Here is a 16,131-nt window from a genome sequence, read left to right as displayed (position 1 = left end):
TCTTTGCCGCCAAAGGGTCTCAACGTTAACTCTATGGGAATTTTAAAATCTTTTATCGTAAATATCTCTACAAGTATAAAGTTCACAAATGTGAAAAATACATTGGACAAATCTCTGTTACAAGACCTTTGCAGGAGTGTTTGAATGACGTCAAACGGTTAAGTGGTTTTAGCGTTATAAAACGTGGATTTTGGTCGGAAGAAGAATAATTATATTAAGAAGAATAGGGATAACTGTACATTGCATTCACATGCAATGTAATAAATGTAGAGGGCTTGAAAGAGCAGCAAGATTATTTTGGAACACCATCAAGCAACTGATATAGCAATTGCATTGATAATCGAGTGCTTGATTTTATACACCTGTGGAAAGGGACCTGATGAAACCCATGAATACGTCAATTACACATATGACACACCCCCTTTGCAGAGGAAGTGATCCCTGACATGAACTACGACGACGTATCTTGCTCTGCCTTAAGGATCTTTGGTTCAGACAACAATAAACCACAGTGGCACAGTGAACATTAACAAAGAAGCTCATGTGACCGCGTTGGTTGGCTCCGTGGATGGGAAATTTTGTTACAAAAAACGGACGGATGGAAGCGTCGATAAGAGCATGGTTGTGTGTAAGCTATGCAACAAGGAATTTGCATATAGCAAGAGAGATGTTTTCTAATAGTCAGGGTTTCCAATGCTCTGAATGTACTTGAAAGTATTGTGTTTTACTTAAAAAAAAAAAAAAAACATTATAGTTAAAATAAAGTATTATAGTTTACAGAAGGTCTACCTATCTGTAGGCTACCTGAATTTCTTAAATGTAGCCTAGCTAGGCCTACTATAATTCTAAATATGGTAATGCTACACTTTATGGCTTTGTGGCACTGGGGTGCGTTTCCCGATAACGATGGATAGACACTCTTACGAGGGTTTTCTACGATTCATCTTAAAGCGTAAGTTTGGCGGAAAATGAAAATAAAGCTATTTTCTGAATGAAAATGCATCAACTAAGCCGTGGAGGAAGTAATTTTCGCTCATCACGCAGTACAGAGCTAGCACTGGCAGGACCTACAGCCCAAAATCGCAAACAGTGGGTCAGCATTGGGCTTTCAGCCATGCGCTTTCAAAATCGCATTTTTAAACCACTAACATTGCTCAAAACAGCGGCAAACCTCGTCAGCAGCTTGCTCTAGGTGTCTACACATAAAACGAAGCACCAATCAGTCTGTAAACTTTGGAATAGTCTGTATACACGTGGAATCAATTCGAGACCGCAACACCGTCTGAATCACAGAAATGTCTCGCGAGATCTCACACGGAAGCACGGGATCTATTCCTACGGGTAGTCAAAATCGCATTTTTAAACCACTAACATTGCTCAAAACAGCGGCAAACCTCGTCAGAAGCTTGCCCTAGGTGTTTACACATAAAACGAACCACCAACAACTTGGCTCACGAACCCGACGTTTATAAAAGAAGACTGTTATGAACACTAGCCTCTTCCAGTTCCTCACGAAGGAAAGTCCACGAGCTCTCGTGTGAGATCTCGCGAGACATTTCTGTGAAACGAGGTTTGCCGCTGTTTTGAGCAATGTTAGTGGTTTAAAAATGCGATTTTGAAAGCGCATGGCTGAAAGCCCAATGCTGACCCACTGTTTGCGATTTTGGGCTGTAGGTCCTGCCAGTGCTAGCTCTGTACTGCGTGATGAGCGAAAATTACTTCCTCCACGGCTTAGTTGATGTATTTTCATTCAGAAAATAGCTTTATTTTCATTTTCTGCCAAACTTACGCTTTAAGATCGATCTTTAGGATTTGCCGACTGTTTCCCGAACATGCTTGTAGCGTGACCGCACGTGCACTGATCTTACGATGCTCTTAAGGGCAGCTGTCCACGAGAAAAGTTCTGAAATATCCCCTAATTTGATTGATGGTGATGTCAGGTGACTGCACGTCACAGCTAAGCCTAGCGTCTGAACTTCGGATCTATACATTAATTCACATCAATACGAGAATAGAAAACCTTTGACATCTGCATGTAAGCATTCCAAGTAGCCTAGGCCATATACCACACACAGGCATACATACTTTTTATTATGTAACATTAGATTGTTGCCCCATTTTTATGTTTGTTAGATAGGATATGTAACATATTAGGCTTCGGCTAGCTTACTCCTACATCGTTCATGCCAGTTCTTTGCTAACTACTTGTGAGAGCACGGTGTGCTGCCTGTACAATAATGTTTCGAGGTGTCACGTTTGAATAAAGAGGTTCATAAGAAAATGAGGAAATGTGTAGGCTTAAATAACATAGCCTAGGCTTAGATTTTGACGCAGCACAGACTATAGCCACATATTCCTTTCTCTGTTTTTACCTCATAAGCCTAATAAAAAATAAAAGGCTACACAAAAAGATAATTGCAAACTTTTCTGGCGACGTCTCGTTTCCTAACTTGTTTGTAGGCTATTTTTGTCCAGTTTTGATAACATCATTATGTCCATTGAATGAATGCTATTTTGCATGCTAAAATCTGAATCATCACAAGTAAATACAATAAAGAATGGTAACGTAAGTTGGATCATTATAGTCTTAGTTGTAATCCCCCTGCATATCCTGCTGGTGACTCCACTGAGGCATAGCGTTACGACGCTCTTAGTCAGCAACGAGAACTCTGGAACACTCGTAGATCTACGAGTGTTTTCACAATGCTCTTAAAGGTAGGGTATGGAATGAGCTTTTTTGGCCATTTTTGCAAAATCACTTGAAATCCTATTCCTAACCCACTTATAGCCACTAAGTTGGAAGCACTGAAATGGAAATTAAACACGTCAATCATCTGCGGAACGGGCAGGGCTCGAAAAACTCCAGCCAATAGAATTCCTCACCCCATACCATCATTTCACAGCTCGATCGTCAATCTAACGTCTTACTCCTCTTCCTACTCCCCCTCCCCACCGCGCGCGACCCTTTCGAAAGCTGGTGACCGCGAGTCAGTGCTGAAACGAAACCAACTGCCTGCTGCTGCACGTCCATGTTCCCCTCTTGTTGTGTCACTTCATTTCTATACAAACTAACTAAGGCAGCGGATACCTACGGAAACTCAATCACCCATGCAATAAATAAGCTATGTAGCAAAAATTACATTTTACCATGACACGAAGAGTGCTGTAAACATGAAATCGAAACTTAACAGCTTGGAGCTACGGTGGAATAGGCGAACCAACGGGGCAGCACTAAACTCGGATATTTCAGGAGATAATCGCCCTGGTAAGAACAAACCAGATTCTGTTCAAATATACACACCTATGGCTACTGAACCATATGTACTACAACCCTTTGGAGGTGAATAGCCTAAAGAATGTAATTGGGGAAGTTGATGTGAGTGATTGTATGGAGACTAGAGCTCATAGTGCTGTAGACGCCAGGATGGCATTTCATTTAGCCTGGCTCGCTCTCGCGCTGCGCATTTGAATTGTCGCTCGTGCATGGAGGGCGGGACTTGAGGTTGTATATGTTCAAACTCTGCCGTCCGTTTTGCTAATTCCGTACCTAACCTTTAAGTTACGATGGTTTCGGGAAACAGTCGGCAAACCTTAAGACGGTCGTAAGAGGGACTTTACGATCATCGTAGGCTTACGATGCTTTCGGGAAACGCACCCCAGGTCTGTTTGACTTGAACAAAAATAAACAGTATTTGTGTTTCTTAAGCTTATGTACTAATTCATTATTCAATGGTATACTAAAAATCCATGTGAAAAAAAATACTTCTCTGTTCTCAGGTCAAATATACAGATGGTACGGGTTGAGAATGCTCCTTTCTTTGCCACACATCGGGACTTTGTAATTAAAACTGCAACCACAAGGGGGCAACATAAGACCGCCCCAATTAGTGCCCTATATGTGGAGAGTATCGCCAACTCAAATCATGGGCGCCATCTTTACTACCGGAAGTGACGTTCGTCTCAATGATGGTCAATAGGGCGAATATGACATGTTGAAACAAATAGCTTAACATCGTCATAAACAAGCCTATAAATGTTATAATGTGCATCACTATCCATTAAGATGTTAATGCTGTTGCAAATACGCTGCATTATACATTTTGAAAAAATTAGCAAAGACCAGATAAATAGTAATAAACGTTGCCTAGTCGGAGCCAGCTAGCTCTGAAAACGCCTACGAGGCGAACTTTGTTTATCCAATTTCTTACAGCAGTTAGATATTAGTCTGAGGAAACACCTTGAAATAAGGCAGTAAGAGAAAGCTGAAAGCTTCATTTTGGTGAAATAAGCCTGTTTAGGGCACAATGAATAACATCTTACCTTACTTAAACCAGCGATCCCTACATGTTGCAGCAACTCTTTGAATCACTGTTAGATTTGACGTCTGACCTCCAGATTCGGACATAATGTATTTCGACCGTGCATGAGGCAAGACTAAAATATGCTATTTATTTTCTTTTTTATCAATAAGTATGTTGTTTCAATAGACTCTGGGACAGTAAAAGAAAATAGTTTTAATTGAAAATTTTTTTTTAATGTTATTAAAAATATATATATATTATTATCATAAAGTTAGGCTATTATTATATAACGTTATTATTATTATTACAAAACTACATGGAGGTCACCATTAGTTTGACCTCAAACTTTTCTGTTAAATAATAACTTACCCCTATGCACAAAACCTGCCAGACAATAATCACATTTTTCCCACTTCCATCACTCTCCTGAACTGTTTTTGTAATTGGACAGCACCACCTTGGCCATAAGTTCAACTTTTACAGACTAAATCACATGCTTCTTGCACATCTCTTGCAATACATTTTGGACTCAATCTATTGGTAGGTGCCTTATGTATATTGTGGTGCTCTAGTATGCATCTTCTGACTGCATACTACTGTATGTCTAATTGTTCCAACAGCTAATGCCAGTCAAATTCCTTGTAGATATACTTGGCCAATACAAGCTCATTCTGATACTAAAACACACAAACTTGCTAGGTTTTCAAAAATATTTTTCAATAAAATACATTTCCATTTATTATAATCATATTAAATAATCAAAGACAACAATTTCTGACTTGTGTAACAAACATTTACAAGACCATCAGAATCTAGGCCTATATGAAATGCAATATAAGCATGAGGGATGAGGATGAGAGATCTCCATGTGCTCTTTTCAGGTGTCACATTGTTGTCCTCCACCAAGTCCATCCCTTCATGGTCCTTTACATGGCCTGATTAGATGACATGGAGTTGATCAGCTGTCTGCGGTGTCCTCCCCTCAGACCAATTGTACCTTTGTTCTCGTCCTGCATGTAAAATAATGAAACTCTTGTCATTAAATGGGTAGATGTACATAAAAAATACCACTATTTCTACCACTGTAGTAAGGACTGCTCTTCTAAAAAATCTGAAATGTGCACAGGTTGTCATTAAATGTGTATGCTTCTACACCACACTCATTTATCTGTCTCACACTCTCTCACACACACCCACAAAACATGGGACACAAAGGGAGCAGACCGTGAATCTCCTCTCTCAGCCTCAGACTTGGATAATACAAGGCAGTACCATTTAACACCACACACGCTACATCCTCCTAATAATTTTACTAATGACATCATAGCAAAGTGTACCTGAGAAACTGCAACTAAGTGCCTTAATTAACCAAAAATATAAACATAATAATGTTAATGGTAGAACACGATGAAGAAAGGAAGCTGTTGTTTATCTTGACTTAAATTGATCCAGCTGAGGAAAGCACTTGTTCTTTGGAAGGAATTTCAATTTGTCTGCATGCAATATTGACACCGATCACATACCCTGTCTGTGTATAGTGTATTGTGCACACTGTGGTGGAGACTTGGGTCCATGTTGGGTCCATGTTGACTGGGCTGATTTGGTGATGAGGGGTGTCAGGCATCAGGGGAAAGGTGCTGAAGCAAGGAGCAGCAGCAGTAGCCTACAGGATCTTGAGGATGTTGAGGCGACGGGGCAGGGACCTTGAATCAGCAGACAGCTGTATCCCTCTTACTTCACCAGCCACTGACTCTTCTCTACCTACATCTAAAATAACAAAAAAGACAAAGAGGAAGCATAATATTTACTATATTGCTTTGTTTTATAATACAGACATAATTCATCACCTTAAACCATGATTCAATAAAGCATGGCACACTCACTAGAGGGCTGACAGATTGACAGATTGAAGTATAGCCTACAAAACCAGTGTTGAGCTGAAGTCTGTATTGACACCACTTAATAATGTTGTGATTAGCACACCACCTATCAAGTTTGACAGATAGCTAGCAAACGATATATCTTCAAACTATGCTGTGTACTTCAACAGATTTATTTGGACAATACATTCTTAAAATAGGCAAACAAGACGTTGTCTTATTTTGCTCGACAAGAAAGAAAATGCAAAACTAACAAGTTTATCAATGATTACAGATCGCTATGTTACCTGCTAAGCAGCTGTAGCACAAACACACACGACACAACACTACGTACTGGCTGCTTGTCTTAATAGCCACTTTAGTGCTTCAAAAACGCAAAAATGCAAGGAAATTAAGACCATAAATGATAACAGTATGAGATGAAAAACCTTATTTACCAGAGTTGTTCCAACCGTTTTCCTTTTAGACAAGGTTAAGACGAACGATGTATGATGTATTCGCTGCTCCTCCAGAAGTGGCATCTCTCCGGGTAGTTAGAAACAAAATCCGTGCTGCAAATGTCTTAACAAGTCTTATCACTAAAAATGCTTATGACGTAAACGTTATAATGTTAACGTTATCAGAAAAGTTTCCAGTGAGAAAATGGGTCGCTGTATGGTGAAGATATTAAGACTTAATGCCAACGATACTCAAACACAGCCATCTGAAAGCATTAGAAAGCATTCTAGTCAAAAGTACTTTTGGTAGTAAAAATGGCGTCCATAAAACACGTGACCACCTCTGAACCAATCCTTGGCAGAACTGCTCTGAACATTCCAAACACAGTTGGCGGTACTCTCCACATATAGGGCACTAGCCCCAATAATATGAAGGTTCGGCTCTTGCCGGAAAACACGGAAAAACCCGAAGACACCGCGCTGGTGACAAGCGGAGAAAAGAGACATGACGCTCGGCATGTTAGATTGCAGTTGCAGAGTTTTCTAAGCCTACCTCACAGCTCTCTCACTCGACGTAGCCTATAACTCAGTCAGTCCAGCAGAGATGCCAGAGCAACGTTTTGGTCAATGGAGAGGGAGAGAAATGCTCCGCATATCCGTCTCATTTAATCATTAAAATGAAAGTGATGACTGGCGAAATTAATCAAACAACGTTTCAATAAACCATTGTTGAAATGAATGAAAATGGTTTTAGAAAATCGCCTATAGGCCTATCAGAAGGAAATAGCCTTCAATTCAACCTGAAATACTCGAAAGGCAACCTTAGATTAATTCATGAATTCATTACGGTTACAAGACCGCATTTCCGTGAATAGGCTATTATTGTCAATGTCAAGGCGAAGACGAAAGAGATGGACAAGATGGACATTTTGGCTACATTTACATGCTAGGAATACTTAGAAATGTGTATAGGCTATTTTAAAGAGGAATTATGCAGGATTGGCGATTTCATCTCTGGTTTCGGTTTCGTTTTTCGTTTTCGCTCGTTTTATGCTTGCATATTTCTCTGCAGAGCTTCCCCGACAGCTTTAGCGTGTATATTTATACATATATAGGCTATATATTAATTGCAAGCGTGGTTCTTACCCGTCTCTGACTTCCAGATGTAAACTGAAGACGATCGCTCATCAGAAAGTTGCAAGGTTGCAATAGCGGATAGGGACACTGGGGGAGGGAGGAAATATTACTGTTTTCAATGAAACTGGTCAGTCAAGCAAAACAACGATCTCTGAGCGATTTTATGACTATGAAAAAGTTGCATAGGGTCTCTTTAAAACGGAGGCATGTTCATTTTAACCGGCAACGCTGGGTAGCCTACAGTACATGTAGCCTACCCAGCACTTGTTATCACAGATTTTCCACTTTTGACAACTGAAAATAAAATGTATTTAACAGAAATCTCTTTAATACATGCCTATGCTTGTCACTTTACTTATAACTGTAGGCTACATGCATGAAGAAGATTGGGCATTTTGTAACATTGTAACAATGGATGGTCAGATATGCGATAGGGCAGTGAGGGTGATTCATTGTAACCATCGACTAGCAGGCCTAGCTCCGCAAAATAAGTTTCTAGCAACTTATGTATCGTATGCGTGTTCATGTTGATTCAGAGATAGGCATAGACTACCATAGGCTGCTGGGCGTCAAGCTATATGACAGCATTTTATCATGTGGTGAATTAATAACTAACGTCAGTTTAACATGTCAGAACTTTTGATCGGCGTTTCAAGTGCATGCCGCGAATAAATAAACTCGACTGACTGAATCCCTTTTTGTTGGCAAGGCTAAGCGTGCCAGTGATTAGATTCCAGCTGTGGCGCAGCTGGTTAAGGCATACGCATCGTACGCCAGCGACCGGGGTTCAAACCTCACTCAACGAACCTCTCCGGAACCCATCAAAACAATAGGCATCGTTTTATTAAAAAAAATAAAGATTTTCTGTTTTGCGATTTCTTTTTTATGTTTGCGATGTCTGCTGAAAAGAAAAGTTAATATGTGAATTCGTGGTTCAGCGCACACTCACACACATTTTTACATTGACATAGGTTGTGTCCAGAAGTCAAGCGTGCACGCTGGATAGTACCTTCTCACCAGTAGCGTCTTAGTTAGCTTGCTCCTCAGTATGCGTCCCTACCTACATTTGGACAGCACTAACTAGTTGGCGTCACCTGACTCGGCGAGGGGGGTGTGTTGACAATTTGCATGACGTGTGGAGCTTGACCTGCACTGCGCAATGGATTATGGGATACCTGAGGGCAAAAAAGATGCATCGATGCACGCTTGGAAATCACGCCAAACGAAGTACCCAACTAGTGAGAGCGCTTGACTTTCGGACAGTCTATTCTGACGTAACTTCCGGAAAATGCACACTGCCCAGCGTGCACGCTTGACTTCTGGACACAGCCATAGTGTCGGGCTCAAGTGTCTGTCGACAGGGAAGAGGGGAGGGAGGCAGTCGTCCTCAGTGCCGCATATAGGTAGGCTATAATAGAGAGCCGAAGTCCCGCCCCTTCCGTTTGCCTCCATGGGACCTATCTTTCGATTTTTTTTTAATGGCAGTCAATGGAGAAATATAAATTATTTTCTGGTCCTGATTGTCTTGTGCCTTGAATTACCCATATGATGTCTGTCAATTTTAATGACAATTTTTCATGTAAAGACATTTGAAAAGTATGTCGTAACTAGTGAATTACAACATTGTGAAAGATCGTGTTTCCAACGACTACAAACACATCAGTCGCGTTAGTGACGTTAGACCAATTCACAGCCACGGGCGCCAGCAACAGGTCTTATTTGAGCTTCCCCCTTGCCGATGAAAATATCATGAGTCAGAGGATTAAACACATCAGATAAGTTGTATTTCATTCATAGACTGTACAAACACTACTGTTAAGTGACTTAGCTGGCAGCAAGATGTAACCGTTAACTAGCATAATAGCTAGCTAACTAGCCAGCCTCTCGTTCGCTAGTTGGTGACGTGCATCGTTTGAGACAAGAGATGTAGTCCACTGAACGGATTCGCACAAAACTTACATAACTTTTAAAGTCTAACGAAAAACAGAACTTTATTGATGTGGAAAATTATCTTTTAAATTCCAACACATCATATGTTAAATGCACGGTCCAACTCGAACGGGACCAAAAAATAATTGTTATCTCTCCATTGACTCCCATGCATAAAAAATCGTGAAATAGGTCCCATAGACCGGAAGTAGATGGGCGGGACTTCGGCTCTCTATAGATACAGACGGTTAGAAGGTTGCCGCCCATATATCTATGGTTGCCGCCCCCTCTGTGGGGGAAAACATGCTAATATCGCACAGTGAAAGTGAATGGGCGAACTCGCTAACAGTTACACTTTATATATTTGTTTTACTTTCAAATGCAGCTCTGCTTGTTTCTGAACACAATGATGTGAAGGAATTGTGTTTACCTAACTGTCCAGTGTATGCTAACAACTTAACTCACTCTGTTTCCCAATTTTGATGACAAGCTTCGCTGGAAGCTAATATTCGATGGTAGCTTCATTAGGTTGCTAACTAGCTAACTTAAATATCATCAGTTTAACATAACCAACGTACACATTACGTATTAAAACTATTCCCACGGACATTGTAGGAAATGTAAATTAATGTGAGAATACATTTAGATGCAACTTATGTGTATGTGGTGTTATGCCATAAGACTTAGCTTGCTAAACCGTGCTACTCAGTCCGGCCATTGACACTAGTTCTACAATGGGTGTACTCGAGACAGTTCTGGCTATTTAACTGGAATTAGCAAAATGAGGGAACTTAATGTTACTCTTAACCTCGGTGATACAGAGATAACTATCAATCCAAACGTGGTTTAGCCGTTTATTGATCTTTGTTAAAATATTTAATCTTTTTAAAGGTGTTTTCTGTACTCACACCGTCCACCTCCATTAGATTGCATGCAATGGAAAATAATGTTTTCCCCCACGGGGATGTTTCAGCAATGGTAACCACGGTAACTGGGGGCGGGAACCATGAGTATGACGAGATGCCGTCTGTATGTATGTAGTGAACTGGTTAGACGAGTGTGGGGGAGGGGGAATGATCGCACAAGACAATAGAGCTCCACAGTCCCACCCACAGCCTTGTCCGGAAGTAAAAATCCAATATTCTCCATTGACAACTGGAGAATAAGCCATAAAATCGTAACCGTCCATGGTAGACTTAAAACCACCTACGATGTGACTAAGCGATTATACCTGCTCATATAGATGTCAAAAGTTAACGTGGCATCAACCTTGTTTTGAGAAAACAATGTTTTATTCACGATTTAACGAGAGAGTACTACACTACCCAACACCCTACCGTGTAAAACTGGTGAAAGCAGAGCCTTTGATTGGTAGAGATCGCCGTTGCCATGGCAATCCCAAACAAACTGTACTCAACTTTTCCCGCGCCTATCGTCCAGCTTCGTCTCGCTGGAACTTCAAAACATAAAATGGCTGCAGGGCTGTCAGGACCGATGTGTGGTCTTCCGAAAAAGAACGGGTTTCTCATCTTGAAGGTTGAATTTACTCAATGGAAACGGTAGGAAGTAATCATCCTCTTTTCTTAGATTAATATGGAACCATGTTAAACTATCGATAGGCTGCTAATGTTGGAAATGTGTGTACGTTTGCAAAGCATCATGGGATTTGAGTTTTCTAATTCGGAATTTAAGATATGTACACAGTCTTGTACCTTTCGCTTTTTTTACATTTTCTGTTCATTTTTTCACTCGAAATTATAAGTTATATGCTCATGAGTCACATCGTAGCTGGTTAGCCTAAGGCATGGTCTAAAACTCTTTATATACGGATTTTTCCAGAAGTCAATGGGAGAAATGAATGAGAAATTTACTTCCGGACAAGCACCTCTCTCGGAGGAGGGGCGGGACTGTGGAGCTCTATTGCCCTTCATGAAATGGATCTCACAGACGGCTGTCGATTTTTAAATGTAGCCTACTACACCACTTGCGAAATCGGACGTGGCACATAGCCTAATTATTAGGCAACTGGATTTAATATGGCAAATCCATAGACTTTGTTCATCCTATATATACAATAAGTATAAAATCCGACAATCCAAAACGATAACGAGATCTCCCAGAAACGAAAAACAAGTTTGTTGTATAGCCTAGTCCTTAAGGGTCCCCCTAAGGGTCACGGTAATGCAGCATGCATGAATCTCTCTCTCTCTCATATATATATATTTATTCCACTGCTCGGTTGAGTTCCCCATTGTCCTGCGTTCTATAAGGGTGTGCATTAACTTTAGATATACGCACGGCTATGAAGTAGTTCCATTGTTTTTGACCGTATCACACTTGAATATTAATTCGCCAAACTTGTTGTGAAGTTTAAATGCACTGTCATGTTACATACAAGCTGTAAAATACAGACGTTCAGATCATAGCAAGGTTTAGCATATGACAGAGGTGTCATTTAGCTAGTTAGGTGGCAGTAGGCTAAGAAAAATAGCAATCTTTCAAAGTTAACGTTCATCAGAATCCTGGGATATGCCAGCTTGACAACGGGAGATTAGAACTAACAACTGGCTTTTGGCCATAGCAACCATCCGTTTAGAACTAGTAACCGCAGTTTGAGAAATTATTTGAAATGTGTCTGGGAAAAGTAGTTCTACAAACAAAACAGTTCTAGCGATTAAAACATTTAAATTAGCACCGGAAACGAACACAACGCAAGTGGCAACAGTGGAATAAGCGGGATAATGGACTTTACGCCGTGCGGTTATTCAAAGTTAATGCACTTTTCTAGACGGAACGTCCCTCCGCTTCGCGTTAGGCCGCATCACCGTCTAGAACGTGCATTAACTTTGAATAACCGCACGGCGTTTCGTCCATTATCCCGTACATATATAACGCACAAAACGTTGTTAAGCCAGCTCCATACATAACAATAGCTGCCGCGCGCTCTCCCCGGCCTCCATTTAAACTAAGGGCAAACCCATTCATTCGTGCCCAAAAAAATATTGTCAGTAAGGATAGGTCATATTACCAAATGGCGAACCTCGAAAATTATTTAGGATAGAGCCGTGTCCATTACGCATTACAGTTATTTTTTAGGCTATTATTTTATTTGAGTGTTTTTGTCTACCATGGCAAACATAGTTGAAACGTTCGCTCTAAACTTATGTATTTCCAATCGGCTTTCACAATCAGCTACAGCTGCGCCGATGATCACCATGAAAACTTGCAATGTCTATACAGAACTGCTTTCACTTCCCCGAGTCGCGAACGCAACATGCACAACAATATACCGATATTTAGCAAACACATGTATTTCCAGCTCTCAAAACCGATGAGGTCCAGATCTCAGTGGCCTCATAGCTGCCTACAGCCATGCATAGTAAGCCTAATGATAGCCTTGCCAAATAAGTCATCAGTCACACACCCCTAATCGCGGGGGTGACCCGTTCCTTTCACACTGAGCCCCGATGAAAACAACCTCCTTGGCGGAGATAATAATTAGGCCTATCAAATTAAAAGCACACTACGACAGGTATACTTGTGTGATCACGCAACACAAGAGAGCATTTAGCGATGGGACAGTTGTGAATGAGTGCTTAACACCCTGGAGTCTAAATACCCCCCGGGGGATTTGAAAAACTGTTCCAAACAATTCTCAATTTCTGCTTTTATCATATTATAGAAACACCAGAAACCTTTAATCAACTCGTTTTCAAATATATAGCCTATGTTTTAAGAGAATATGGTAATGATAATGGCACTTTGTAAAAACAATAAATTCTTAGGATTTGTCCTCTCACCTGCAGCAGGCCCATTCAAAAGCCCATCCTAATTTGCATTTGAAAGAGCCAATCACTAAAGTGACACATTTAGTCTGGAAAAAGTAGCAGGCTAGCCTACTTTATGAGTTTTTTTGACCCCTCTAATAAATTGCCTATAGGCCTACTACGATATGGAGGAAGGGCTGCCTAACTGTTCCCCCTAAGAGTTTTTTCATAAGATAAAATGTTTACGCTATATAAGTTTAGGATTTGGTAGACAAGACAACCTCGGAAAAGTTATTCAGATAAACCATTTTTTTTATTGAATGAAAGGAAAGAAAATGTATCGCCGGGGTTTCGGGGCTTGCGAAGGCATTCGTTGATCTTATCGATGCAGTCCTTGCGGCCACTTCTCCCCATCGTGCACCTGTCCCTGAGTTATAGTCTATATGAGTAAGCGCTTATGCTCTAACCGCATAATAAAAGAAGCACCTGCATTCCACAGCAGTGCTTATGGCAAGGCTATTGACACCTGTCACTGAGCTATGGACAAGCAGTTATGCTCGAAAATTATCATAATAACAGACACACCTAATTGTATGGCTCTATGTTTAAACACATCAAATTAGCAAGCATTTCCTCCGGATAGCAGCAACGTTTGCTTTCTTTTTCTGTCGGTCCGCGGTTGCTTGGTCAATTGCGCAGCAAATTATCAGATGAGGCACCGGACCTAATTTCACTCCATGTCTCGCGGACCAGCAGCAGTCTCCACGTTTCGCGGCCCATAGTTTGAGAAACGCTGCATTAAAGTGTCATTAGGTTGTAGGCTATATGTTTAGTGTTTTCTTTCATTGTAGTGTGTGCGCATTGAGTAGTTCCTTAAAATACGGAACAAAGAGCGTCCCGTATCTGTTCAATACGGAAGAAGACTTTAACTATTACTTATATATTTCTTATAACGAAACACGAAGAAAAAATACGAGGACTGACAATCTCGTTTCTCCGCGTTTCCCCCAATACCATGGCGACAAAGAGAAATAAATATGACTTGACATTTAAGCTGATTGTTGACAAATTTGCCACACAATTCGGGAGAAGCAGCGGACAGGAGCGCCACCACAAGCAAGCACTTCTAGCCCAAATTAACATGGCAACGTTGCCTATGACTAAAGTGTCTAAGTAGGCTAGTCCTACTAATATTACATTTGATTGGTAGCATGTTTGTAGCGAGCCAGTTTACCCATCTCCTATCAAAACAGCTTAGAATCAATCAAAGAATCAGCTGAGTTGGCGTTAGGCTGTAGGCGATTTTCTATAACCATTTTCATTCATTTCAACAATGGTTTATTGAAACGTCGTTTGAATAATTTCGCCAGTCATCACCTTCATTTTAATGATTAAATGAGATTAAGGAGTCGACTATTGACGAATATGCGGTCTTCATCATTAACACTAGAAGCGCCGTGCCGTTCAGACCCACTTATACCTACAAGCGCCGCGCCCCGGTCATTTGACCGCTTTGACGACCTACTAGAAGCGCCGTGCTGTTGTTAACTACTAGAAGCGCGGCGAGGCGGTCAAAAGACCGCTGAGTCCTTAGACTGGGAGGCTGTTACTTACACATAATGATCGCTAGATGGCGCTTCGTGCACGAATCAAATCGTTTGGTCATGAATTCAGTTTGCACTAAGCTATGTGTCATTCGTGTCAGACCGTGTTGTTGATAGTCTGTGGTTGTTTGTTTCATTATGACATACAGCACGTTTGAGTTAGGCTATCTGTTAATGTATTTGTGTTGATTTGTGTTGTTTGAGGTAAAAACTTTGGAAGAGTTCTTGAACAAACCTTAAGCAAACTTGACTTTCAACTAAAATGCTCTAAAAGTGAATGGGTGGCTAGTTCTAATTCACTCCCCAAATTCACTTCTATTCATTTAGCCGAATGATCGGACCTGGAACAAAGAGCCTAACAGTCTGGTTTCAATTACACAGTAGCCAGGATTTCATGCCGCATTTTACAGGCTACCGTGGCTACTTTCTAAAACAACTTTCATTCATTTAGGGAGAAGCATCTTATAGGCTAGGGTCTAGCTACCTCGGAGGGAGGGAGATAGAGAGAGAGAGCTATGCTGAGCAGGCATACGCGCGAGAAGTAGCATAATTAAAAATAATAAGTGAAGGTATTCTCCGTTTTGCGAATGTGTAGGCTATGTTTGCGATGTCTGCTGAAAAAAAGCTATAGGCCTATTGTTTCTACAATTTAAACTAACTTCTATGTGAATTCGAGATTCAGCATTGATACACACATTTTCACAATGTACTTGCTCAGCTACAATGTTTCTTAGACACCCAAGGCATCTCTGAAATGTTCCAGTCTGGTTTTAAACCCCTTCACAGCACAGAAACTGCACTTCTGAAAATTTGTAATGACATTTTATTAGCGACTGATGCTGGCGATACTGTTATACTTATCCTTTTAGACCTCACAGCGGCATTTGACACAGTTGATCATTCCATCCTTCTCTCTCGCCTTGAGCAATGTGTTGGTATTAAAGGTACGGCCTTAGAGTGGTTCAGATCATACCTCTCTGATAGAAGCTTCTCTGTCAGCTTAGGCGAATTTGTTTCCTCCTCAGCACCCCTATCCTGTGGCGTCCCCCAAGGATCTATTCTTGCGCCCATCCTCT

General features: G+C 40.9%; 1 protein-coding gene and 1 long non-coding RNA gene across 2 annotated transcripts in view; one reads left to right on the top strand and one right to left on the bottom strand.

Moving 5' to 3' along the window:
- LOC134072609 (GTPase IMAP family member 9-like) overlaps positions 1-16,131 on the top strand; it is an 81,873-nt gene that overhangs the window by 22,495 nt on the left and 43,247 nt on the right. The gene's annotated exons all lie outside the window — the stretch shown is intronic.
- On the bottom strand, positions 4,936-6,896 carry LOC134072686 (uncharacterized). The gene is made up of 3 exons (XR_009937192.1): positions 6,619-6,896; positions 5,825-6,068; positions 4,936-5,311 (listed from the first exon to the last, which is right to left on the bottom strand). It is a non-coding gene; the product is annotated as an uncharacterized LOC134072686 (long non-coding RNA).

The sequence above is a fragment of the Sardina pilchardus genome, chromosome 24 (genome assembly GCF_963854185.1).
Source record: "Sardina pilchardus chromosome 24, fSarPil1.1, whole genome shotgun sequence".
NCBI lineage: Eukaryota > Metazoa > Chordata > Actinopteri > Clupeiformes > Clupeidae > Sardina > Sardina pilchardus.
The sequence above is the reverse complement of the archived record's forward strand: the minus strand, read 5'-3'. Positions and strand labels throughout refer to the sequence as shown.